Genomic DNA, 26,102 nt, shown 5'->3' with positions numbered 1-26,102 from the left:
CACCCCCCCAAAGACCCCGCCTCCGCCCAGTCCCCACGCCCAAGGGCGCCCTTTCACCTATAGAGGCTGGGCGAGGCCGGAGTTGAGGCCCCGCCCCGCGCAGGCTCCACCCCGGCCCCGCCCCGCGCCCTAGAGCGGCTAGATGGGACGTCCCGGTGGCCTGCCACCTATCCCACTGCCAGGAACAGCGGAGAAGTGGGGATTTTCGAATCGGGCCGATTTAGGCCCTCCTGGCTTTGCTTCCAGTTCGCTGTGTGACCTTGGGTAGGTTTTCCCCAACCCGAGCCTGTTTCCTGCTTTGGCAAAGGGGATAGCCACCTTGTAGGATTTTCAGGATTACATGGAATGACTTTGTGGGGCACCTGGCGCTCACACGTCCCCTCCTCAAGGGCAGCTTTCCCTGACCGTTCCCCCCGCCCCCCATTACACCCCGTAGACTGGACAGGAGCCTCGCGTTATATGCTCCCATAGCCCACAGTTGTAATTTCATATTTGCTTGAATGACTATTTGATTATTGTCTGTCTCCTCATTTGAAGCTGAACTTTGTGAAAGCAGGTCGCATTCATCCTTACACCCCCAGCTCCCAGTTCAGTGCCTGACATACAGCAGGAGCTCAATAAATGCCCGCTCCTTCATTCCATCCCTCTGACGCACCGGTGGAGCGGCAGCGGGCTCAATACTGCTATCGGCCAGCAGAGGGCAGGCGGTGACCAGCCTTTTGGCCCAGCTGACCGTCCTCCCGGCAGGTGCCGCAGGAGGGGACAGGTGAGCCCAGGTGCGCCCACATCTGAAGAATCGGTAGGCCCGCGAGCCCCGGGCGAGGAGTCGGGCTAGCGCACGGCTTTTCCCTCCGGATCTGTGGCTCGCGGCCTGTCCTGGATCAGAGACCTCTTTCACAACCTGTGTGGATGTACGGTTCCTGCAAAGAAGATGAGCTGAGAAGAATCAGGAGGTGAGGGGGTTTGCTGTGAAGGAGGAGGGCACTGAGGAAAACCTTGGGGGGGGGGGTGAGACGCAATTATAAAGACCCAGGCTTAGGGGGTCCTGGGTGGTGGGGAATGGGAGGGGGCCGCCGTCGTTCTATGACCCTAGATGCCAGGACCTGGGTGGAGTGACCGGCCTCAGTGGTCCTCACTATAGCAAAAGTCATTTAGTGTCAGTCCTAAACCCAGGCTGAGTCTGGCTGGTGTCTCTGAAGAGCCCTGCTGGGAGCAGAGCTATCTCAAGGTGGCCGGAGGGCAGCAAGGCTGCGAACATATCTGGGGAAGCATTATATATATACTCATGATATTTACCCATGGAAACATAGGAATCCCTCAAGGGAGCCTGGGAGGAAAGCAGAGGTCCAAGATTATGGCTACACAAGCCGCAGTCACTGTACCTCTTTGAAACTCAATTTCCTCATCTGCAAAACGGAGGTAACACCTACCTTGCATATTGTGAGGATTAAGCAGGATGAACTATATCAGTCTTTCTCAGCCTTGGCTGTGTGTTGAAATCACCATGACCCGGGGAAAATACTGATACCTGGGGTACTGGAATCACCTGGAAAATCTGCAGGTGTTTGCAATGTGCAGCCAAGGCTGAGAACTAAGCTAAATAAAAAGCTGAACACAGCACAGGGCACACACTAGGAATTCAGTAATGTTTATCACATTTTTTTAAAAAATGGAGCACATATTGTTTTCATTGTTCCTCATTAGAGGGGAAAAAAAGTTGATATAAAGGTTGTTGCAGAAATTGGATTTCTGACAGGCTTGTTTCCGGAATTATGAATCATCTGGGATTTGGTGATTATGGGGCTGGGGGAGACAGAGGCAGCCTCTGGTAGCATGATTTATCCCAATGCCCAATGCCCAGCTGAGCTGATGGAGGCAGGGACCCCCTGTTCTAGCTTGCAGTTTATATAACCATTCCTATGGTGTCCTGTGAGCATGCAAGCAGTCTGAGCACTTGTGTTGATCATTTCTGGGGTTAAGGATAGAGGATATTTTCTCCTCTCTAGGTACACTCACCGGGTGGGCCTATATCATTGACAACTGTTTGTTTCTTGAGTAACCCACAAGTGCAGGTGGCACCTCCTTCTTTATGGGACTTGGTAACCTTATGTGCTTCATTAAATTACAGACCCAGTGATTATTTACTGTGCTTCACTATTTCTTTGCTGGGCGATCCTGGCATGAAGTGGGGGGACCTGCTCACCCAGGCCTGCAGGTGTGACCACTTGTCTTGGCAGCAAGACTGGGCCCAGGAGCAGCTCCTCAGTCACTCCTGGTGGCCTCATTGAAAGGGGGAAAGTGAGGCAGAGGAACCTGGGGCTGGCTCCCTCCAGTATGGAGGCTTGGGGTTGGGGCAGGCAGTTGATGTCTGGCTCGGATTATCAGATTTAGCAAATAAAAATAAAGGACACCCAGTTAAATTTGAAGTTCAGATAAATAACAAAAGGTTTTTTAGTGTAAGTATGTCCCATGCAATTTGGGACATATTTATACTTAAAAAAAAAAAATCATTATTTATCTGAACTTCAAATTTAACTGGATATCCTTCATTTTTATTTGCTAAATCTGGCAGCTCTATGCCTGGCCAAACAGCTGAGAAAAACCCAGCACAGGGAATTTGCTGCTGTGCCTCCTGCTCAATGTTGGCCACATTTAGCTTCCTCCTGTCACTGCCCTGCTCCAGAACTGTGCATGGCTCCCATCTGCCTCCATAGCACAACCTGGACTCCCTGGCTACTGTGCTGGGCCTTGCTCTTCTGCCAGCCCAGCTGACCTGCTTGGGCCCTGACCTACCTCTACTGCTCATGTTTTCTCTGATGGCATGTGTTCCTCCCACTCCCAGTAGCATTTGCAAACACTTATTGAGCACCTACTGGGTGTAGGCACCATGCTTAGTTCTTCATCTGCATAATCTCATTTGATTCTCACAAAACCTCACATGGCAGGGACAGAAGTTATCCTATTTTATTGATGAAGAAACTGATGCCCCAACACAGTGATTCTTAAAATGGGGTTCCTGTGTCAGCATCAGCAGCGCCTAGGAACTTTTTAGAAGTGCAAAGTCTCAGGCCCTCTTCCACACCTATGAATCAGAAACTCTGAGGGTGGGGCCCAACCATCTGTATTTTAATAAGACACCCTCCTCCCACCCGCCAGTGTTTCTGATGTGCTCTAGTTTGAGACCTGCTGCCCTAAGAAGTGAAGTGACTGTAGGGGTTTGTCACCAGGCAGAGGTCTAGAGGATGGCAGAGGACTGACAGGCAGGGTGTTTATGATCTCACCATACCTGGGCCAGGCACTAGAGATGCTGCAGAGACCCCACAGTCTTGGGGTGGGTGGGGAGAAGGGAAAGGATAGACAGGTAGTCTAGCAATTGCGATGTAAGATGACTAGGCTTAGCGGGGCCAAGCCAAGGAGCCCATAGCAGGATGGGAGGGGGTCAAGGAGGGCCTTCCCAAGTAGCTACCCAAGCTTGAAAAATAAGTCGTAATTAGTTACATGAAGAAAGGTGGAAATGATGTTCCACGCGAAGGGACTAATTTGTAAAAAGGCCCTACAGAGCTACCTGGGGGTGGTTCAGTCCTGAAGAAGATGAAGGTGAGGAGAGTGGGGGGCGGAGGAGGTATCAGATTGTGGGGGGAGGGTCCCCTGCCCGCAGAACAAAGGAAACAGCTTTAATGGGTATTGAGAAAAGCCCTCTGGCTTCCAGGTGGAGAGGGCACTAGGGAAGATGAGGGTGGACGGTAGAGATGCAGGGGGTGCCAGGCCTTCCCCCACCCCTAGATTCAGGCTGCTTCTGCCCTCCAAGGCGTCTGCAGAGGCTCAACCCCAATCGCAGGAGAGGGCAGGTGCTCAGTTCCAAGACCCGCATCGCGGAGCTCAAGGCCGGCTCCTTCCGGGACTGAGAGGCGGGACTGGGGGAGCAGGGCCCGTCGCCGCCCCGCCCTGCCGGCCCCACCCACAATCCAACCCCGCCCCTGCTTCCGGCCCCACCCTCTGCCTCCGGCTCCGCCCTCCACCGGTGGGTGGAGGAAGCCGGGCTCTGGGCCGCTGGCCTGGGTGGCTTTTGCCTCCCATGTTCCTTTTTTCCTGCTGGTGTGGCAAAGGCCGTGGGGCTCCTGGGGCCTCTTCTCCCAGCTTTTCAAGGACAGGCCCTGGATGTGGCCAGGGATTCCTGGGCTGGAGCACAGGACACTTCGTGGCTATCTCCTCTTCCAGCCAACGAAGCCGTGGTTGCCAGCCGAGGACTGGCCGGCCTGGCCAGGTTGCCTGGCAGTGTGGACCGAGGCTGGGCAGTTCCCAATTCCAACTGTCCTTCCCGGAAAAACGTCAATTTGGCTGGACCTTAGAATCCGTTTGTAATTTCTAGCCTAGGGAAGAATACTGAAAGATCATTAACCACTGCATGAAGTGGAGCGTTCTGTCGTCTTAAGATCTCTGCAGGACTTAACCAGCTGCCCCATGGGCTTGACCTTCGGCAGGGGACCTCCTATTCTTCCTCCTTTTATTTGGGAATAACTTCTGCCCCCACCCACTATCTGGCATCCAGGACCATATTTCACCATGCTTTGCAATTCAACAAGGGTCTAGCATAGTTCCCTCTACTTAAATAGATGTTCAAAAATATTGTTTAGGGAAGATCAATTTCTGCTGGGCTCTGAATTATATATAGACGGAGTATATATAGTAGGGCAAGGGCAGTCTAAGTGGGTGGAAGTGGTGAGTAAAGGCATAGATGGTAGAGAGAGAAAGTGAATGTAAGGAGTTGACCTATCTGGCCTTGAATGTCATGCAAAACCATGGGCACTGAGGAGCCATGGATGGTTATTAAGCATGAGAGCAGTAACACTGCTCGTCATTGTACTAGATCCTTTGTGAATGTTATTGTACTGTCCTGCTCACATTGTTCTCTCTACCTAGACAGTTCTCCCCCTGACCTCTATCTATGTAGTTAATGCCAACTCATTTTTTTTCATTTTTATTTTTAAAAGATTTTATTTATTTGTGTGTGTGAGAGAGAGACAGAGAGAGCACAAGCAGGGGGAGCAGGATGCAGAGGGAGAAGCAGGCTCTCCGCTGAGCAGAGAGCCTGATGTGGAACTCAATCCCAGGACCCTGGGATCATGACCCAAGCTGAAGGCAGACACTTAACCGACTGAGCCACCCAGGTGTCCCACCAACTCATTTTTAGTTCCCAACTCCACTGTTACTTCCTCAGGGAAACCTTCAGTGGCAGACAGACTCTAAGGTGACCCCCTGTATCCCCATATCCCCACCTCCTGGTGTTCATGTTTGTGTAATCCCTTCCTCTTGAGTGTGAGTGGGATCTGTGATTTGCTTTTAACTAATAGAATACGGCAAAGGTGATGGGATGTCACTCCCATGACTATGTTATGTAAGAGTCTTGCTAGCAGATAAGCTCTGGAGACTCTCCTTGCTGACTTGATGAAGTAAACCACCATGTTGAGGAAGCCCACAGGGCAAGGAACTGTGGGTGGTCTCTAGGACCTATGGCAGCCTCCCGCTGATGGCGAGCAAGAAGTCAGGGTACTCAGTCCTGCAGCCACCAGGAAATGAATCCTGCCAATAACCTGAGGGAGCTGGAGCCCCTGAGTGAGAATGTAGTCCTGCTGTCACCCTGATCATAGCTTTAGAAGTCCCTGAGTAGAAGACCCAGCTAAGCCATGCCCAGACTCCTGACTCAGAAACTGAGGTAATAAATATGTTGTTCCAAGTCTCTGAGTCAGTAGTGACTTGTTACGGAGCAGAAACTAGTACACTTTTTGGCTAGGTTAACTCCTTGATGTAGGCTCTCGTAGCATCATATGCCTTTTCTTTCTTTTTTTAATGTGCTTTTTCATCCTTCTCTTTTATGTGACCATTTATTTATATATACCATTTGATGAATGCTATGTCTTCATGAGGGTACTTTTGTGCATCACTTTGCCCCCAGTCTCTCTCAGTGCCTGACACATGGAAGAAGATCTATAATAAATATTAGTTGTAAGTATTAGTGAGTCAATGCTCTTATTTAATCTTTACTACAACCTGGCTAGGTGGGAACCATTATTACATATGAAGAAAAGGAAACCAGTTATTAACATACACTTAAAAGTATACTGAACAAAATCTGATTATCTTATACCTACAAATTTTGGTTCATAATTTTTAGTATGACTACAGAATAAATGCTTTGGGAGCAGGGCGTAGATTGCATGGTATGACATCCCTTATGGAGCATTGTATGTTCTAAAAAGCACGACCATCCAAAAATACTTTGTGGCTCCTTTGGTTTTCCTTAAGACCTAACTCTGACTTAAATCATTCTTTGGAAACTCCTACCTTGTCACTGTCCTTTTCTGACCTGAGGCAAATAGGCCCTCATTCGCCAGTGCTTTGTGTGATTCTAGCTGTTTGCCAACTTCATGCTCATTGACTTCATAAATTCTACATCTCTGGCAAGATTTCCAGTTTCATTTTGTACTTCCTGTGTGCCATACTCCCAGGGGTCAAAGCCATCTGACTGCTGGATGCTGTTAAACCCAAAATCTGTTCTGTTGGGATCTCTGCTCAGAAGCCTCCCACAGCTCCCAGTCTCACACCTCCCACCGCCACCCTCCTCTTCCACTCCGTCCCCATCCCCCACTCCACAGCCATCCATTCACCACCTCATGGATCCATAAGCACACCGGGCACACTCCCCACTTTGCCCTGGTGGTTCCCACAGTGCTCTTTCCCCAGACACCCTCATGGCTCACTCCTGCACCCCCCTCAAGATGACTCAGATGTCACCCTTCTGCCCTGACCACTCCCATCCACCTTTCTTGTTCTAATCATTTCCAGGACCACGAACCACCTTTTTACGTGCTATATATTTTACTTATTTATGATATTTGGTGTTTGTCTCCCTCTCCACGAGAATGTAGGCCCCATGAGAACAAGATCTGTCTTTGCTGATATATCCCAAGAATGGTGTCTGGCACATAGTAGGTCTCCAGTAAAGGTTAGTGGGTAAGTGTCCACATCTCTGATGGTCTTGCCTTTAACTCAAACTCTCCATCTCCTTCCAGCCTCTATCCGCAGGACTCCAGCCCCTGCCTAGGTGATATGACTTGTCATGGGCATCTGCCAGACTCAGGAGGGCCTTCCTGGGGTGCCCGTGTGTTGACCTCGCTGTGTCCCTGCCACGTCTCCAGCAGGTGTGAAATACTAAATTCCTGTTTTTGTTTTATTTAAGGGCAAGAGGATTAGGGAGGAAGGAGGAAGGAGATGATGAGGGAAGCAATGGGCAGAGTGGAGAGGGTGGAGAGAGGACCGGCACAGGTTTCCCTGGGGCCCCCGCCCAGCCAGCTTTGCAAGCGGCTCAGAGGGCAGCCTGCTGGCAGTGGGTGAGGGCCGTGTGCCACATATCCTGAGCCGAGTGCCACGTGGCAGAAGCAGTCCCGTTGAGTCATGGGACACACAGCCACACTACTTTGTAGAGTTTGGTGTGTGGAGTATTTTTGTTTTTTATAGCCCAGCTGTCTGTGTAATGACTTCCTTCCCTCGGCCTTGTTCACAGAGGTGTCCCTGTGAGACCAGCTGAGTCACCACATTCCTTGCAGCTTAAAACACTGGCCCCAGCACCAAGGCCCAGTTCCTTCGTGTAGATGGGACCTTTCAAGGCAGCCAGGGAGTGCCCAGAAAGACAGGCTAGAGAGCTCCCCTTTCAAACCTGCGCCCTTCCCCAAAAAAACATGATTACAAACCTAGTAAAGATGGAGAGAAATTCCATCTGCTAAGCATGAGGGAATGGCCACAGCCGTGTGCCACGGCCTGCAGAATTATTTGTCCGCAACCATGAAGTCAATACCGAATGAGGGGGAGGGGAGGGACGAGGCATGGACATTCGTGCAGCGTGAAGAGTCAGAAACCCGAGTGAAGACTGGGCACTCTCCATACCCAGCTGGGAGGAATAGAAACTTGCTTAGCCGTTCTGTAAAATAAACAGGTAGTTCTCAATAACATTAAGTATGCATAGGGCACAGAGGTTAGCCATTTCACTCTTTGTAATGTATTTTGGAAGTTTGCTCAGATACACGTAAGACAAGAAGGAGGTTATTTAGAATAGCATTATTCATGGCATGGGTGAACAGGACGTAGAGGAAGTGCTAAAGGAAAGAGCTAGTAAACCATGGTGGACGTCGACCTCGGAATTCCACACAGCTATGAGAAGTAATGAAATAGGGGTGCATACAGCAGCATGGGACTTACAGAGCTAAGTGGGGAAAGCAGTCCAAGAGCTTGAAAGCACAACACTTTTCATTTCATTGAGGTGTGACTGACGTACAGTAAACCACACATATTTAAGGTGTACTATTGGAGTTTTGGCATGTGTAATTACCCATGAAACCACCACCACGATCAAGATAATGAATATATCCACCACCTCCAAGTAAGAAGTAGATCGATATGGATTGAAATGGGCAGATGTCTACCACCTGTTAAGTTTTTTAAAAAATTCAACAGTGTGTTGTATAATCCCATAGTTATATTAATGAAAAATGTTTAGATATCCTGAAAAAAATCTGGAAGAACACACACACACACAAATTATGTTCATTGTTGGGAATCTTGCGAAAACAGCCTAGCCCTATTTGGCTAGTGCACCGTGCATTTCAGAAATTGCTCATGATTCTTTTTTAAAAAAATTTTTATTGTGATGTTAATCACCATACATTACATCATTAGTTTTTGATGTAGTGTTCCATGATTCATTGTTTGTGCATAACACCCAGTGCTCCATGCAGAACGTGCCCTCCTCAATACCCACCACCAGGCTAACCCATCCTCCCACCCCCCTCCCCTCTAGAACCCTCAGTTTGTTTTTCAGAGTCCATCATCTCTCATGGTTCGTCTCCCCCTCCGATTTCCCCCCCTTCATTCTTCCCCTCCTGCTATCTTCTTCTTCTTCTTTTTTTTTTCTTAACATATGTTGCATTATTTGTTTCAGAGGTACAGATCTGAGATTCAACAGTCTTGCACAATTCACAGGGCTTACCAGAGCACATACCCTCCCCAGTGTCTATCACCCAGTCACCCCATCCCTCCCACCCCACCCCCCACTCCAGCAACCCTCAGTTTGTTTCCTGAGATTAAGAATTCCTCATATCAGTGAGGTCATATGATACACGTCTTTCTCTGATTGATTTACTTCGCTCAGCATAACACTCTCCAGTTCCATCCATGTCGTTGCAAAACAGAAATTGCCCATGATTCTTGTCCCACTTCATGGTCTCCAGGTCTCCTTTAAAGGTTTAATACACTAGAAATTCATCATTATGGTCCCCTATCTTTGAGTGACTTTATTAAAATGTCACTGAGGTCCTCATAATGAACCCCAACATAAGGGGTGCCTGACTCTTGTTCTCCATCCCCACATCAGACAGCTGTGTCAATAACATCCTTCAGCTCACTTCCAGGACCATTTTCTTTTATCATCCCTCCAGACTGGAGGTACTCCAGCAGGGGGGTTGGTTGTGGCTGGGGACAAAAGAGTGATTCCCCGGGGCGCCTGGGTGGCTCAGCCGTTAAGCATCTGTCTTCGGCTCAGGTCATGATCTCAGGGTCCTGGGATCGAGCCCCACATTGGGCTCCCTGCTCGGTGGGAAGCCTGCTTCTCCCTCTCCCACTCCCCCTGCTTGTGTTCCCTCTCTCGCTGTGTCTCTCTCTGTCAAATAAATAAATAAAATCTTAAAAAAAAAAAAAAGTGATTCCCCAACTTGTTTGCAAATCCATCCTTTTTTTTAAAGTAATCTTTACACCCAATGTGGGGCTCGAACTCACGACCCTGAGATCAAGAGTTGCATGTTCCACTGACTGAGCCAGCCAGGTACCTTGCAAAGCCATCTTTTACTTATTTATTTTTGAAGATTTTATTTATTAATTTGAGAGAGAGAGTGTGAAGGAGAGAGCCGGGGGAGGGGCAGAGGGAGAGGGAAGAGCAGATCCCCGCTGAGCAGCAAGCCCAATCTGGGGCTCCATCCCAGGACCCTGGGATCATGACCTGAGCTGAAGGCAGATGCTTAACCAACTGAGCCACCCAGGCACCCGCAAATCCATCTTTTATTACCATTCTTCACATATCTCATAAGTACAGGAGGGGCAAAGATTATGGGAGCAGGGGGCATGTTGAATTTTGTCTGGTTATGGGTTTTATATAAAAGCAGTCATTAAATGTGGATGTTCTTTTGTGTCTGGCTTCTTTCACTCCACATTGTTTATAAGAATCTTCCATGTTGTGTGCAGGTGTGGTTCATTTTTTGTGCAGTATAAAGCATTCCGTTGAGTGTATATACCACAATTTATCCTTTCTACCAATTGACATATGGGTTGTTTCCAGCTTAGGGCTATTATAAATAATGCTGCTGTGAACATTCTTGTACATGTCTACCTGTCTACCTGGGCATGTATTTCTCGTAGGTGTATACTTTGGAGCAGAATTGCTGGGTTATAGGTATTCCTATGCTTAAGTTAAAAAAATACTGCTGAACTGTTTCCCAAAATGATTAGACAAGTACACACTCCCCAGCAATATATGGGAGCTCCCCTTTTGCATTTACCAACAGTTTTCACCAGCAACTGGTACTATCGGACTTTGTACTTTAGCCATCTGGTGGGTTTGTAGTAGGTGTTCTCTCTGCTTCATTTCCCTGATTACTAATGAGGCTCAGCACCTTCCATACGTTTATTGGACATTTGGATTTTTTTTTTTTTTTTTTTTGACAGAGAGATAGAGAGCACAAGTAGGCAGAGAGGCAGGCAAAGAGAGGGAGAGGCAGACTCTCCACTGAGCAGGGAGCCCAATGTGGGGCTCGATCCCAGGACCCTGGGATCATGACCCGAGCCGAAGGCAGCCGCTTAACCGACTGAGCCACCCAGGTGCCCCGGACATTTGGATTTTCTTTGTGTGAAGCCAAGACCCTGTTCTTTCCCATTTTTCTGCTGCTCTGTATTTTTCATTCTTTCTTTTTTTTTTTTTTTTAAAGATTTTATTTATTTATTTGAGAGAGAGAGAATGAGAGACAGAGAGCATGAGAGGGAGGAGGGTCAGAGGGAGAAGCAGACTCCCTGCCGAGCAGGGAGCCCGATGCGGGACTCGATCCCAGGACTCCAGGATCATGACCTGAGCCGAAGGCAGTCGCCTAACCAACTGAGCCACCCAGGCGCCCTCATTATTTCTTTATAGTTTTTTGTATATTCTGGATATAAACCTTTTGCCAGTTATGTGCATTGTTAATCTTTCTCCTCTGTGGCTAATGATGTTTCTTGATGAACAGAAGTTCTTAACTGGGGCGCCTGGGTGGCTCAGTTGGTTAAGCGACTGCTTTCGGCTCAGGTCATGATCCTGGAGTCCCTGGATCGAGTCCCGCATTGGGCTCCCTGCTCGGCAGGGAGCCTGCTTCTCCCTCTGACCCTCCCCCCTCTCATGTGCTCTCTCTCATTCTCTCTCTCTCAAATAAATAAATAAAATCTTAAAAAAAAAAAAAAAAAGAAGTTCTTAACTGTAAAGAAGTCCAATTTATCAGTCTCTCCCTTGTGGTTAGTGCTGTTTTGATCTTGTTTAAGAAAACTTTTCCTCCCTTGATGTCATAAAGATACTGTATGTTATCTTCTAAAGTTTTATTGGTTTACCTTTTGTATTTTAGTCCATAATCTAATAGAAATTGGCTTTTGAGTATGGTGTATGATGGGATTCCAGTGCCATTTTTCCCATGTGGATATTCCATTGACTGAACACTATTTATTCAAAAGATCATTTCCCCATACTGTTCTGCAATGCTATCTCTAACATTAATCTGTTTGGGGGAGGGTCTTTCTTCTGTCCGTTGGTTTTTGTCTACTCTTATGCCAATACCATACTGTCTTAATTATTAGAGCTTTATTATAAGTTTTGTTAGCTGATAGAATAAATCCTCTCCACCTTGTACTTCTTCAGGAGTACCTTAGCTGTTCTTGGCCTTCAGCAGTTTCATATAAATTTTATATTAGAATGATCTTGTCAAGTGCCATGTGAAAATCAACTGGGATTGCTTTGAATCTATAGGCCAATTGAAGAAAATGACAGCTTTACAGTATTGAGTCTTCTAATCTATTAATATGCTGTCTCTCTCCATTATTCATTTATTCTTTAATGTCTATTAAAATGTTCATGGTTTTCTCCATAGAGGTCATACCTGTCTTTTGTTAGATCCATTTATAGGTACTTTTTTTTTTTTTTTTTTTTTTGCTATTTCAAAACTATTCTATTCTTAAAAAACAATTTTCTGACATTTGCTGGAATATAGAAGTAAGGTTGACTTTGGTATATTGATTTTGCAACCTGGAAAAGGGTCTTCATCAGAACCTGACCATGGTGTCACCCTGATCTCAGACTACCAGCCTTCAAAATGGGGGAAAATAAATTTCTATTGTTTATAAACTACCCAGTGTGTGATGTTTTGTTACAGCAGCCAGACTAAGACAATAGTTTATTGGTTCTAAAAGTTTATTTGAGATTCCTTAGGGCTTTCTACCTACACAATCATGTCATTTTTGAAGAAAGACAGTTTTACTTTTTTCTTTCCTATCTTTATGACTTCTTTTTCTTTTTCTTGCCTTATTGCCCTGGCTAAGACATCTCATAAAATGTTGATTAGAGGTGATGATAACTGATATTCTTGCTCTGTTCCTTATTTTAGAGAGGAAAATGCTCACTATTTTACCATTAAGAATGCTGTTGGCTCTAGTTTTTTTCCTGTATCTCCTATATCAGATTGAGGAAGTTGTCTTCCATCTTTAGGCTGCTAAGAGTTTTTGCTGTGAATAAGTGTTGAATTTTGTCAAATGCTTTTTTAGCATCTATTCGGATAATCAAATTATTTTTCCTTTTATTCTGTTAATGTGGTTGGTTGATTTTTAAATATTAAACCAATTTGCATTCCTGAGATAACTTCCACTTGGTTATGATTTCTTATCCTTTTAATTTGTCACTGTATTTGATTTGCTAACATTTTATTTAGGATTGTTGTATTGATGGTCATGAGAGATAATGGTCTATATTTTTTCTTGTCATGTTCTTGTCAGGTTTTGGTGGTACAATTATGCTAACCTTATAAAATAAAGTTGGGAAGTGTTCCCCCTATTTTCTGAGAGTATTTGTATAAGATAGGTATTACTTCTTATTTAAAATTTTGGCTGGAATATTTTCATTCTTTTATCTTTTAACCTGAATGTCCTCATTTTAAAGTATGTCATAAACATCATATAGTTGAGTCTTGTATTTTGTTTAAATTTGCTCTGTTGATCTTTTTCTTTTTGTTAGAATATTTAGTCCACTTACATTTAACATCATTACAGATATGGTTAAAAACCATTTACATCTATAATCCTGTTGCCTTCTTTTTGTCCTACCTGGTTTTTGTTCCTCTTTTTTCCTCTTTTTCTTTCTTCTTTTGGATCAAGTATTTTTTATTATTCCATTTTATCTTCTCCATTTGATTTTTCAACATTGTGGTAAAATAAAAACATTTGCCATCATAACTATTTTTAAGTGTACAATTTACTAGTCTTTTTTTTTTTTTAAGATTTTTATTTATTTATTTGACAGAGAGAGACACAGTGAGAGAGGGAAGACAAGCAGGGGGAGTGGGAGAGAGAGAAGCAGGCTTCCCGCAGAGCAGGGAGCCCGATGCGGGGCTCGATCCCAGGACCCTGGGATCATGACCTGAGCTGAAGGCAGTTGCTTAATGACTGAACAGGCACCCCTACAGTTTACTAGTCTTAAGTACATTCACATTTTTGTGCAACCAGTTTCCAGAACTCTTTTCATCTTGCAACACTGAAAACTTAAAAAATGTTATTAAACATTTTATTAAACACTCATCCCTCCTCCCAGTCCCTGGCAATCACCATTCTGCTTTTTGTCTCTGTAAATTTAATTATTCTAGGTACTTCATATAAATGGAGTCATACACTCCATCTGTGTTTTAGACCCTTCTGAACCTTGCCCTATGTACCTCTTCATCTGGCTGTTCATTTATATCTTTTATGATAAACTGCAATCATAAAAAAATAAATAAATGGGGTCATACAGTATTTGTTCTTTTGTGACTGGCTTATTTCATGTAGCATTATGTCCTCAAGGGTCATCTATGTTGTAGCATGTGTCAGAATTTTCTCCCCCCCCCCACCTTTTTTTAGAGAGAGAGCGCCCATGTAGTGGGGGGAGGGGAAGAGGGAGGGAGAGACAGAGAGAATTTCAAGCAGGCTCCATACCCAGCACAGACCCCAACTTGGGCTCTATCTCATGACCCTGAGATCATGACCTGAGCCAAAAGGAAGGGTCGGTGCTTAACCGACTGAGTCACCCAGGCACCCTGAGAATTTTCTCCCTTTTTAAGCCTGAATAATATTCTTTATTTTAACAAAGATTTATTTATTTAAGAGAGCGAGAGAGAGAGCATATGCAAGCTCGGGGAGGGGCAGAGAGAGAGGGAGAAGGAGAGGAGTAGACTTCCTGCTGAGTGCAGAGCTGGATGTGGGGCTTGATCTCAGGTCCCTGAAATCATGACCTGAGCTAAAATCAAGAGCCAGCTGCTTAACCGACTGAGCCACCTAGGCCCTAAGGCTGAATAATAGTCTATTGTGTGTATATACCACATTTTGTTTTTCCATTCACCTGTCGATGGACATTTGGGTTCCTTCCACCTTTTGGCTATTGTGAATGCTGCTGCTATGAATAAGGGTATACAAATGTGTGTTCCGAGCTCCTGCTTTCAGTTCTTTTTGATATATATCTAGAAGTAGAATTTTTGGTACATATGGTAGTTCTATGTTTAATTTTTTAAAGAACCATCATACTGTTTTCCACAGCAGCTGCACTATTGTACGTTCCCACAAATGACACACCAGTGTTCCAATTTCTCTGCATCTACTCCAACATCTGTTTTTTTCTTCTTCTTTTCTTTTTTGGATAATAATCATTCTAATGATTGTGGAGTGGTATCTCATGATTTTTATTTGTCTAAGCTTGAATGAATCCATGAATGTAGTGTGTTTGGCTGTTTTTTGGTCTCTGATAATTTCCTGTATTTGGGGTCATCATGAGTCTGTTTCTTTATTTTACTTATTTCCTCTTGTGGTGTTTTCTTATATGTCTGGCTGTATTTGTGCATTAGGCATTGTAGTGCATTTAAAAAATTGTAGAAACTATTTTAACGTTAGAATGATGTAAATTAAACCTCTTCCAAAGAGATTTTCTTTTTTTTTTTTTTAAATGTATTTATTTGATTGAGAGAGCACGAGTAGGAGGGGGAGAGGGAGAGAGAAAATCTGGGGCAGACCCTGCACTGAGTGTGGAGCCTGATGTGGGGTTCAATCTCACAAACCTGAAATCTTGACCTGAGCCAAAACCAAGAGTGGGTAGCTTAATGGACTGCACCACCCAGGCACCCCAAAAGAGATTTTCCCCCCTAGGCCCTAGGAGTGCTAAAAGTTTAGGATCTTTTTGCTCTGTATTCAGAGCTTGACATTATCTAGTCTACTCAGATGACTTGAAACCGTCTGCAAAAGGAATGGATCACTTCCAGTTCACATCTTCTCTTAAATTAAAGCTCTTCAGGATCCTAGATTAAAGTAAAGTGTAAAGAGTTTTGTTGGCTCAGGGCTTGAATATCACACTGAGGAGTCTGGAGAAGGGATGGGCAGCTGCTGTGACATCTGCTTCGTCAGGGGGCAGCATGTTGAATCTTAGTTCTGTGGTCCAGTATGGGAAAAGGAGGAAGGCAAGCTGGGCCAGACTGGGCTAGGGATACGAAACCAGTCAGAGAGCTGGTCTGTCCTCGCTGAGGTGGATAATGCATGGGTTCTACCAGGTGGAGTATAGCAGGAGAGAAGCCAAGACTGCAGAGAAGCTGCAGGTCATAGTTCACCTGGGCCAGAAACAGGTTCTCTTCACTGGTCCTGGGCAAACTTTCTGGCCAGTGACTCCTCCAGGCTAGCCAGTGACCACTTATGTAGTCTTGGCTGAACCTAGACACCCTGGACAACTTCATTATTGTTCTCTTTGGGTCTATTCAGAGCCCTCCTTTCTGATCTCCACCCAGCATATTGTCCCTACTCAGTTCAGTTCAGTAAAGTCTCATTGCTCTTAGGATATGACTTAAATTATTACCATGACCTTCGAAGCTGTACATGATCTGGCCACTGGCCACCTCTCTAGCCTTATCTCCTCCGATTATCTGCCTCACTGTACATTTTCCTTCTTCTTTGTTTAAACCACCATGTATCCTTGGTGACCACAGGGACTGTGCATGTACTGTTCCCTCTATAGGGAGTACTCTTCTTGCCCCTATTTGCCTACTGTTATGGACTAAATGTATATATTCCCCCAAAATTCATATGTTGAAGCCCTAACCCCCCCAGTGTGGCTGTAATTTGGAGTAAGGCAGTAATTAAGATTAATTGAGGTCATAAGGGTGGGGCCCTGATCCAGTAGAATTAGTGTCCTTTTAAGAAGAGACACCAGAGAGCTCATTTTCCCTCTCTTGCTGCGCACACATACTGAGGAAAGGTCATATGAGAACATAGCAAGAAAGCAGCCATCTGCAAGGCCAGGAAGATAGTTCTCACCAAAAACCAAATTGGCTGGGGCTTTGATGTTGGACTTCCAGCCTCAAGAACTGTGAGAAAATTTATTTCTGTTGTTTAAGCCACCTGGGCTATGGTGTTTTGTTATGGCAGCCCAAGCAGACTAATACATCTAATTTAACCCCTATTTTTCCCTTTAGATTTCATACCAACTATTTCCCTAAACATCTTTGAGCCAAAGCCTCCTATTAGTGGATCTCATGGTACCATGCACTGTGTAAGATTTATGTTTTTGATTATTTGACCAATGTCTGCCTTACTTACTAGACTGTAAGCTACATTAAGGTCTCTGGTTTTATTCAAGGCTGCATACTCAGAACCTAATACAGGGCCAGGTACATAGTAGGTGCACAATACACCTTTTTTGGGGAAAGAGAGGTGGGTGGAGATAGACAGTGCCTTGAGCTGGGAGGGATTTATGGACATTCAAACTCATCTCTGGTCCAACAGAAACTATATATTTATAATCAAGATGTGACTCTAGGCCCCACCCTGTGATAGGCCTCAGGATCCTGCCCATAATGTCTGGCTCAGATCCTGGGCTGGGCTGGGCTTGGCCAGCAGAACCCCAGTTGTAAGGACAGGCAGAAGACTGGCTCTCATGCTGTATGGAGGACACCATTGTATGTTTCTTTCTTTCTTTTTTTAAATATTTTATTTATTTATTTGACAGAGAGAGACACAGCGGGAGAGGGAACACAAGCCAGGGGAGGGGGAGAGGGAGAAGCAGACTCTCCGCTGAGCAAGGAGCCTGACGCGGGGCTCGATTCCAGGACCCTAGGATCATGATCTGAGCCGAAGGCAGATGCTTAACGACTGAGCCACCCAGGCGCCCCCCATTGTATGTTTCTTACAGGGTTCTCTTGAGGATGAAGTCATGAATTTGTAACTACTGTTATACACACAATTGTACTCCCCCCACCTGCTCCCACAAACCAGTTCCTTTTCAATCCCAGAAATTTGTCTAATTGGCAGTTGGGGCCGCTGGTATATCAGACAGGGCCCACTCAGGAGGCAGAAACCACACCAGTAATTTGAACAAGGGACCTTTTTTATGAAGAATTATTAGCTAATGAAAGGTGGTTAGTGACAAAAAGGGTCAAAAGAGAACTCCAAAGAATATAGGCATACTAACTATAGACTGTACCTACTCTCTCTAGGGCTGGGGCAGAGTGACCAAGGAGAACACAAACTTGCATATGCCTCTCCCCCAACCCCAAGGTGAGATTTGGGCCCTGTTGGAGAGAGCAGGAATTCAGCCCACTGGACGGTGGAGATGTTTGATGGATGGCCACAGGCTATAGGTCAGAAGCTGGCCATCCAGGTGGCAGAACAGCCCAGTGAGCACCACTGGGTCTCTCTAGACCACAGGAACCATGTGCTATAGGAGCAAGAGAGCAGAGTGGAATCTGGAAGGTTCTGAACCAGGAAGACCCTTATGCTTCTTTTTTTTTCTTTGATTTCTCCAACCTTCTCTACTGACAGAGCCTAACATCGTGCCACTGGCAAAAGGGAAATGTTTACAGAATTCAGTTCTAGTATCACAGGGCAAGACAAAGAAGAGTGGCTTTAGAGCCGAGAGGCGATAAGTTGGCACAACTGGATTAAGAACCTTTTTTTTTTAAATTTTTTTATTCTTATGTTAATCACCATACATTACATCATTAGTTTTAGATGAAGTGTTCCATGATTCATTGTGTGCGTAACACCCAGCGCTCCATGCAGAATGTGCCCTCCTCAATACCCACCACCAGGCTAACCCATCCTCCCACCCCCCTCCCCTCTAGAACCCTCAGTTTGTTTTTCAGAGTCCATCGTCTCTCATGAAGAACCTTTTTTTTTTAATTTATTTTTTAAAAGATTTTATGTATTTATTTGTGTGTGTGAGAGAGAGAGCGAGTGGGAGAGAGAGAGCGAGTGGGAGAGAGAGAGCACAAGCATAGGGAGTGGCAGGCAGAGGGAGAAGCAGGCTCCCCACTGATGCAGGACTTGAACCCAGGACCCTGGTATCATGACCTGAGCTGGAGGCAGACACTTAACTGACTTTTCTTAAAATAATTGACAGGACATCCTTTTAAGCCATTGAGTCCTTATAATGCATCACACACCATGTTAATAGTAACACGGAGCATCTCATTCAATTGTTATAACTACATTTAAGTAAGTTACTCAAATTCACACAGCAAGTAAGTGGGGGAGACAGGATTCAAGTCCAGGAGATTCAAAGTTAAATCCTACTTACATACTGCGTGAAACTGCCTCCTGGATTCTTTCACTCCAGACTTTATAAATGCAACATAAAGGTTCACGGGGAGTGACAACCCTCTCTATGAAATGAACTATGTATTGTTGATTAAACCAGGGGGTCTGTCACTATCCTGGTTCTATAGGATTCTTCTCCTTCAAATCCTTGGTTCTCAGCTGGTTACTGTTCCTTTTCTGTGTTCTGCCTGCATTGTGATACCTTATTCTAGAAAAGGAGCTGGCATATAAATCACAGAATTTTCAGCTTCTCTTCCTGTGATTGTTCAAAGTTCAGACATTTTCCCCTTGTGATCCCATAGTGCTGGCTACTGCTCAGAACTATGCAGTGAATTCGGTAGGGTAGCCATAGTTGGAATGTTTTTGGTTTCGAGTACTAGAAAACCCAACTCAAATTAGAATCAGTAATATGGGGAATTTATTGATTTACCTGACTTTATTCGTGCAGGTAAGCCTTGATCAGCACTACAGCTCTGTTTCTCTTTGTTCTGCTTTTGCCTATCCATGTGTTGGCTTCACCTTTAGGCTGGCTCTCTTCATGGTCACAAAATAGTTGCCAGCAGCAAATGGTTCCTCACGGACATCCAGGGAAATAGGATTTTATTCAACTATTGTGACAGGGTTAATATTGGATACTGACAGATGTAGGCCTAGGTAATAGGTCTATTCCTGAAGCAATCAGTACAAGGTAGATGAGATTAATTCAACTGACTTAGCAGAGAATCCACACTCACATGTGGGGGATGGGGTCTATCCCACCCAAATTGCCTCCATGCTGTATAATGAGCAGTGGCATAGACTGGATGTTAGAAGGCGCATCTGTTGGGATAGGCTAGGTTTTGCTGTAGTAGCTAACAAGCCAAGTTTATTTCTTGCTCCTACTACATGTGTACTGTGAGTCCCCTGGGGGGCACTATTTAATGTCTCCTCCCTTCAGGACCCAGAACGATGGAGCAATCACCATCTTCAGCATTGTCTATTGTTGTTGCTGAGGGAAAGAGAGTACACAAAATTGCCTACTAGCTCTTAAAGTTTGGACCTGGGAGTACATCTACTCAATATTATTGACCAAAGCAAGTGGCATGGCCACCTCTGCAAGCTGTAAGGAAGTAGAATCCTATCATATGCCTGGGAAACACACCAGAAATATTTGGTGGCTAGCATTAATGTCCACTACCACAGGAGGCCATCAGAATACCCACCACAGAGGGCTTATGGAGACCATCCCAGTTTTTGTCCACTTTTTCTTGGGAAAAGAATAACTTATGGTTTTGACTGCTATCTGAAAAAGAGGCCTCCCTACTCTGCAGAAATCAGGAAAACTCAGTACTCATTTTCTGTGTGACTATCAAATGTCTCCCAGGTGTTTTGCCATTAAGTGGAGTTCATGGTTCTACCAGGGACTTCCTTTTTTTTTTTTTTAAAGATTTTTTATTTATTTATTTGACAGAGAGAGAGACAGCGAGAGCAGGAACACAAGCAGGGGGAGTGGGAGAGGGAGAAGCAGGCCTCCCGTCGGGCAGGGAGCCCGATGTGGGACTCGATCCCAGGACTCCAGGATCATGACCTGAGCCGAAGGCAGTCGCTTAACCAACTGAGCCACCCAGGCGCCCTCATTCTCTCTCTCTCAAATAAATAAATAAAATCTTAAAAAAAAAAAAAAAGATATCTCCTCAACTCAAAACAATTCCCTTTTTTTCTGGTCTTGATCCACAGAGGTGGGTTCCTGTGAACGACATGACCTGTAAGCTGGCCATGATTGCTCTGGGGGAGAGGGGGACACCTGACACAAGTTGGGTCAATTAGAGCCTCTTCTCTGAGATTTTGGGTTTGGAATGATGAGGAATTTTTAGTCTCTGTGTAGTTGGAATTGTATCATGTACTTGGGAGTAGTTGGTAGACATATTTTTCCATTGTATTACCTGGAAGGAGAGAAAACAAGGTTGTGGGGAGAGTCTTACTGGCACCCCCTGCTCTGCTTCAATCCATCCAGCAGTCCATCTGGGTTCTTGTTGGCCTGAGAGACCCATCCCTTTGACCCCTAAAAAGCCCTAAGATAAATTCCCCTTTATTTTTCTTTAACTGGCCTGAGAGGATACTGGTACTTGCTGCCAGCAAACTCCTAACTGATACATGCTCTTGGCCTCTGGACCCTGACACAAAAAAGGGTTGCAGGTGTAGCTTATTCCAGTAAAACAGAGGTCAGGTGGCAATTCTATTGCATCAACTATACTTCTGGCAATTTCTTTCTGCTTGAGAAAGCTCATCAGAATGTGAGTGAGTCCAGGTGACATTATTATAGGGCTCACCTGGAATCTGCTTTTTTTTTTTTCTTAAGGAAAATAATTTGTCTCCTTGGGTAAATACTATTTGTGACATACTTCCCAACACTGGTTATTAAGTGCATGTTATATTCTCTGCCTGGAGTCCTCTCCTCCTCCCTCAATTCTTTTTTTTTTTTTTCCTTCTCCCTCAATTCTTTACTCAGCTCCAATGTCGGCTCCTGTGGGAAGACTTTCTACACTGTCCTATATTGTATTAATTATGTCCTTCTCTCTGCTTCCCAAAGCAAGTGGCACATACCTGTAGTGTTACATATTTTCTTCTGCTTTTTAGGGGTTTTTTTGTTGTTGTTTTTGAAGATTTTATTTGTTTGACAGAAAGAGAGAGCGTGCACAAGCAGGGGGAGCAGGAGACCCAGAAGCAGGCTCTCTGCTGATCCCAGGATGCTGGGATAGTGACCTGAGCGGAAGGCAAACGCTCAACGGACTGAGCCACTCAGGTGCCCCATATTTCTTCCAGAAGTACTTCTTTGTATGTCTGTCTCATTTGAAATTCTGAGTTCCTTAGTGGTTGGGAGAATGCCTTGTTTACCTGCACATCCCACAGTACCTGGATTGGAATAGATGCTCAGAAAGTTTGTTGAGTAAATGCAGTTAAAGTTGAGCAACATATTCCATATATACTCTTATTCATTCAAGAAATATATAGCGAGTACCTAACCATATCAGGCCATGTTCCAGATACTGCAGATGAACAACACAAGTCCCTGCCCTCAGAACATTACAGATGATATTCAGGTCATACGGGCTATAAGGAAAAGTAAAGCAGGATGAGGGGAGAGAGAATGATGGGGGAGGGGGTGGGACTTGATATTTTAGTAAAGTGGTCTGGGTAAGTCTGAGGCAGTGACTTTTGAAAATTTTGAAATTTGGAGTAAGGGCACATGCCTTTAAACATCAAATGCAAAGGTCTTGAGGTAGGAGTGAGCCTGCATGTTCCACAAGCAGGAAGGAGGCTAGTGTGGCTGGAATGGAGTGAAGGGGTAGAGTGCAAGGAGATGCAGTTAGAAAAGGGGAGGAGTGTTGGGTGGGGGGAGGTCCCAATAGGCTCTTGGGGGTCCTTGACAAAAAGAGTTTGATTTTTGCTCTGAGTGAGATAGGAAGTCACTGGAGGCTTTAGAGAAGGGGAGAAATATGTTTTGACTTAGGTTTTAACAGAATCCCTCTGGCTTCTTGAGAACAAGCTCTCTGAGAGCAGAGGTGTATCAGGGAGAGCAGGTAGAAGGTTATTGCAGTATTCCAGGAAGAAGATGACCAGTGCTCAAATGAGGGTATTTTAAAGGTATTTGCTGTTGGATTACACGTGGGATATGTTGATAGGAAAAGAGGTGTTAATGATGACTTCAAGGTTTGGCCAGAGCCACCAGACGGATGTAATTGATCTTAACTGAGGTGGGGAAAATTGAAAGGAGCAAATTGAGGGGCAACTTCCAGAGTTTGGTTTTGGACATTCAAGTTTGACACATTGCCCAATACTTTATATTATATGTTCACTGTTTTTCAGAATCTGAAGGTTAAAATGCAACCTGAAGTTAAAGTCAGCTTTATTTATTGAACACCAGGCACTGTGCAGAAAGCTTAATGGGTGCTGTCATTTAAATCTTTCAGTCGTTTCTACTGGCTTAATTACTAATATTTTCATTGCTCTTTTATGGATTAAAGATTAAATGGCATGTCCAAAGTCACCCAGCCAATTATTAATCTGTCAATATAATGCAGATCGGGAATGCCAACCTAGATGTGTCAGACTGCAGAGCTCTTGCTGTGTATTAATCACTGAATTCTAAAGGTGGGGATCACTTTCAGAGCATATCTGCCATAGACTTGGGCTCCATGACAACACAGGTACCTGGGACGTGTGACAAAAAACCAGAAAAGGGCCCAACCCCATCCCGGGTGTTACAGGTGACACAATGGAAGCTGTTAAGAAAGGACAGCATTATTGTACCTGCGGGGACTGATGCTTGCAAGTTCTCAAGTACCTGAAGATTTGATGTTAAAACGCCATCAGAAGTTGTTGTTGTGTTTAGAAACAGAAGATTAAAAACTGCGGTGGAAGCATTGGTGGGAGGAAAGAAAAACCAACTCCCAGGCGGTGCTTGTTGGGAAAAACCGGACCGTAGGGAGAGGGGCCGCGCAGGGACCAGGATCCATGCCCTGCCTACATCCTTTCGAAAAAGTAGCCTTCTGTGACCTTCCTTAGGTGAACCTCCAGAAAGACCAGGATACGGAGCACAAAAGCCGGGAACCTCTGGGGCCTCAGCATCCGCCCCCTTCGCCCTCCTTCCCCGCCCCCTTCAGTCTCCACGCGGAGAAAAGCGGGACGACGCCTGCGCATGCGTCCGGGGCAAGGTCCGCTCCCCGCGACGTCAGGGGGCTCGCGCCCGCACTAAAACCCCGCCCCCCGGGCGCAAGAGGCGACCTGGGCGGGGGGCCTCGGGCCCCGCCCCCAGCCGAGCCGAGCGGGGCCGAGCGGAGCCGAGCAGCTCCGAGCGCGGCCGAGCCGAGCCGAGCCGAGCGGCCCGGAGTCGGTTGGTGCAGCTGCGTCCCCGCCGCCCAGCAGTCCGAGGCTCCGGCGTCGCCGCCGCCGCCTCCGCGGGGCCTGCGCCGGCCGCCCGCCCGCCCGCCGGGAGGGAGGCCCGGAGCGCGGGGAGAGCGGCCCGGCCGCGGGCGCCGCCGCCGCCGCTGCCAGGTGAGCGCCCGCCGCGGCCCGCCGGCCCCGCGTGCCCCCGGGACTGTCAGTCTCCGTGTGTGTGTGTCTCTCTGCCTGTCAGCCCCCCGTGCCTGCTCGAGCTCCCTCCCGCCACGCCTGACCCCCCGGCCCTGCCCGCGGCGGCCGCCAGCCCCTCCCGCCCGCTGCCCCGGGTCTTTCTGTCAGCCGCCAGCACCCCCATGCGCGCAGGCTCCGCCCCTTCCCCCCAAAGCCCCGCCTTCGCCCCATCTGTCAGCACCCCCCCCAGCCCCGGGCTCCGGCGTCCTGGGGCTCGGTGTAGACCCCGCGGGCCGCAGCCGCTGCGGGAGCGCCAGGGGGCGCGGAGGGGAGCGGGGTGCTCGCAGAAGCCCGGCCGGCCCCGCGAGGGTGCGTGTCCCAGCGCGCGGGTGCGGGACCGCGTGGGCGCCCGGGAGCCCGGGGCGGGGATGCCGGGCGGCCCGGAGCCCCTCGCTACGGCTCCCGCGGGCCGCTGCGGGCGTGGGGCAGCCCCTGCCCCTGGCGTGGAGCGCGCCAGCTCCGCCGAGGAGGCAGCTGAGCCGGGGACTCCAGCCGCTTGGGGGTACAGTAGAGCCCTGCACCCCGGGACCCTCGCTTGCCCACGCGAAAACACTCCCCCTGGGCCCCGGGTTCCCGGATGCCGAGAGTGGCGTGTGAGCGGAGTTTGGGATTTCCATTCAGAGAAGCCCGTCGAAGTGATTGAGGAGCGGGTGGGATGTGGAGCTTAGGTGGAAAGTGTTTGGGAGCTTGAGTCACTTTGAGTTGCGTGGTTCGCATTTCTGAGCAGTGATTGCCCTGGGCTTGCGCCCTGGGAGAAACTGTTCTGCGGTGGGGAGGAGAGTTAGGTAGAGGGAGGAGGGAGGGCATACTCTGTTTTTATCTGTGTCCTGTGAACACATAGTATTTATTCGTGAGACTCCACACATCTTCAGTTTAAAAAGGGGCGACAGTAGTTTCCGTGTGTACGTGTTCTTGTACGTTGTTATGTTGATGTTCTTTATTTGTAGTAAACTTAGCATCGCAGTATTTAGAAACCAAGAGAAAGTACGTCCTAAAACAATTGGTATGTTGCCGGATAGTTCTCAACCACGGGGAAAGAGCCAAAAGCACACTTCATTAGCTGGAACAACTTATTCGGGCTTAATTTGTTTCTAAGAGACATACAGTGGAAAAATCCAGAAGCAGCAAAGTAGTATCAAAGAGTCTTAGGACATTAATGAAAGGGCCCTTCTATTGCTGCCTTGGAAAGATGGTATCAAAGTTGCTGTAGAGGACAGAGCTACTATGTAATGATAAACATATTAACCAAGTTGGTTTTGTGACCTTGATACATTGACCAGCGCTTGATTTGTGCAGTGCTTCGTTAACGGGCAAACATTGCGTGGAAGTGGGGTAATTTTTGGAGAAAATGTTCCCCGTGTTTTGTTTTGTTTTCATATTTAAGTCTGATTTCAGACTAGAGCAGTCTCCTGGTAGGAGTGTTTTTTTTTTTTTTTTAAGATAACATTAAAAATTACAAAAGTAATTCACGTTTAAAGCATTAAACTAGAAAAGCAAAAGCTTGAGAAAAAACCCATAATCCCACAAACGGTAGGAGACCAGTTAGGTATTTATCCTTTTAGTCTTTTGTTCCTCTGTATAAGTTTTTTTTTTTTCTTACCAAAATGCTACCATACTAGGAGATTGTTTTATTTTATTTTTTGTTTTTTTTAAAGATTATTTATTTATTTATTCATGAGAGACAGGGGGAGAGAGAGAGATAGAGGCAGAGGGAGAAGCAGGCTCCCGGCTGAGCAGGGAGCCCGATGCGGGACTCGATCCCAGGACTCTGGGATCATGACCTGACCCGAAAGCAGAGGCTTAACCATCTGAGCCACCCAAGCGCCCTAGAAGATTGTTTTATTATATGCTTTTTTCCTACTTATAAATAGATTATGTAAAATCTTACAGCTTATGTATGCCTCGTACATAAAGGCATGAGAGGAGGATGGTGGATGTAGGGATTCAGTGGTGATTATACATAATTCTTTGCTTAATCTGACTTGCAACTTTAAAGTACTCTGCAGCTGGAGGTATTGTCTCCTCTTCTGTAGGTATATATTTAACCTATTTATTACTCA

The 26,102-nt window shown here is 46.2% G+C and overlaps 1 protein-coding gene across 4 annotated transcripts in view; it reads left to right on the top strand.

The window, feature by feature from the left end:
- The first annotated feature begins 177 nt into the window (after positions 1 to 177).
- The window catches only part of ZHX3 (zinc fingers and homeoboxes 3), a 136,536-nt gene continuing 110,611 nt past the window's right edge, over positions 178 to 26,102 (top strand). The window contains exon 1 of one of the 4 annotated variants that reach the window (XM_035006326.1): positions 178 to 953. The gene's annotated coding sequence lies outside the window, so the exon portion shown is untranslated. Of the gene's footprint in view, positions 954 to 23,911; positions 23,965 to 24,217; positions 24,352 to 24,411; positions 24,545 to 26,102 lie in introns of those variants that run through there. The other 3 variants (XM_035006323.1, XM_035006325.1, XM_035006327.1) reach the window with 3 other exon arrangements.

This window comes from Mirounga leonina, unplaced genomic scaffold (genome assembly GCF_011800145.1).
Source record: "Mirounga leonina isolate KUSES-001 unplaced genomic scaffold, KU_Mleo_1.0 Mir_150, whole genome shotgun sequence".
NCBI lineage: Eukaryota > Metazoa > Chordata > Mammalia > Carnivora > Phocidae > Mirounga > Mirounga leonina.
Note: the sequence above shows the minus strand (reverse complement) of the source record. Positions and strands in the feature narration are given on the sequence as shown.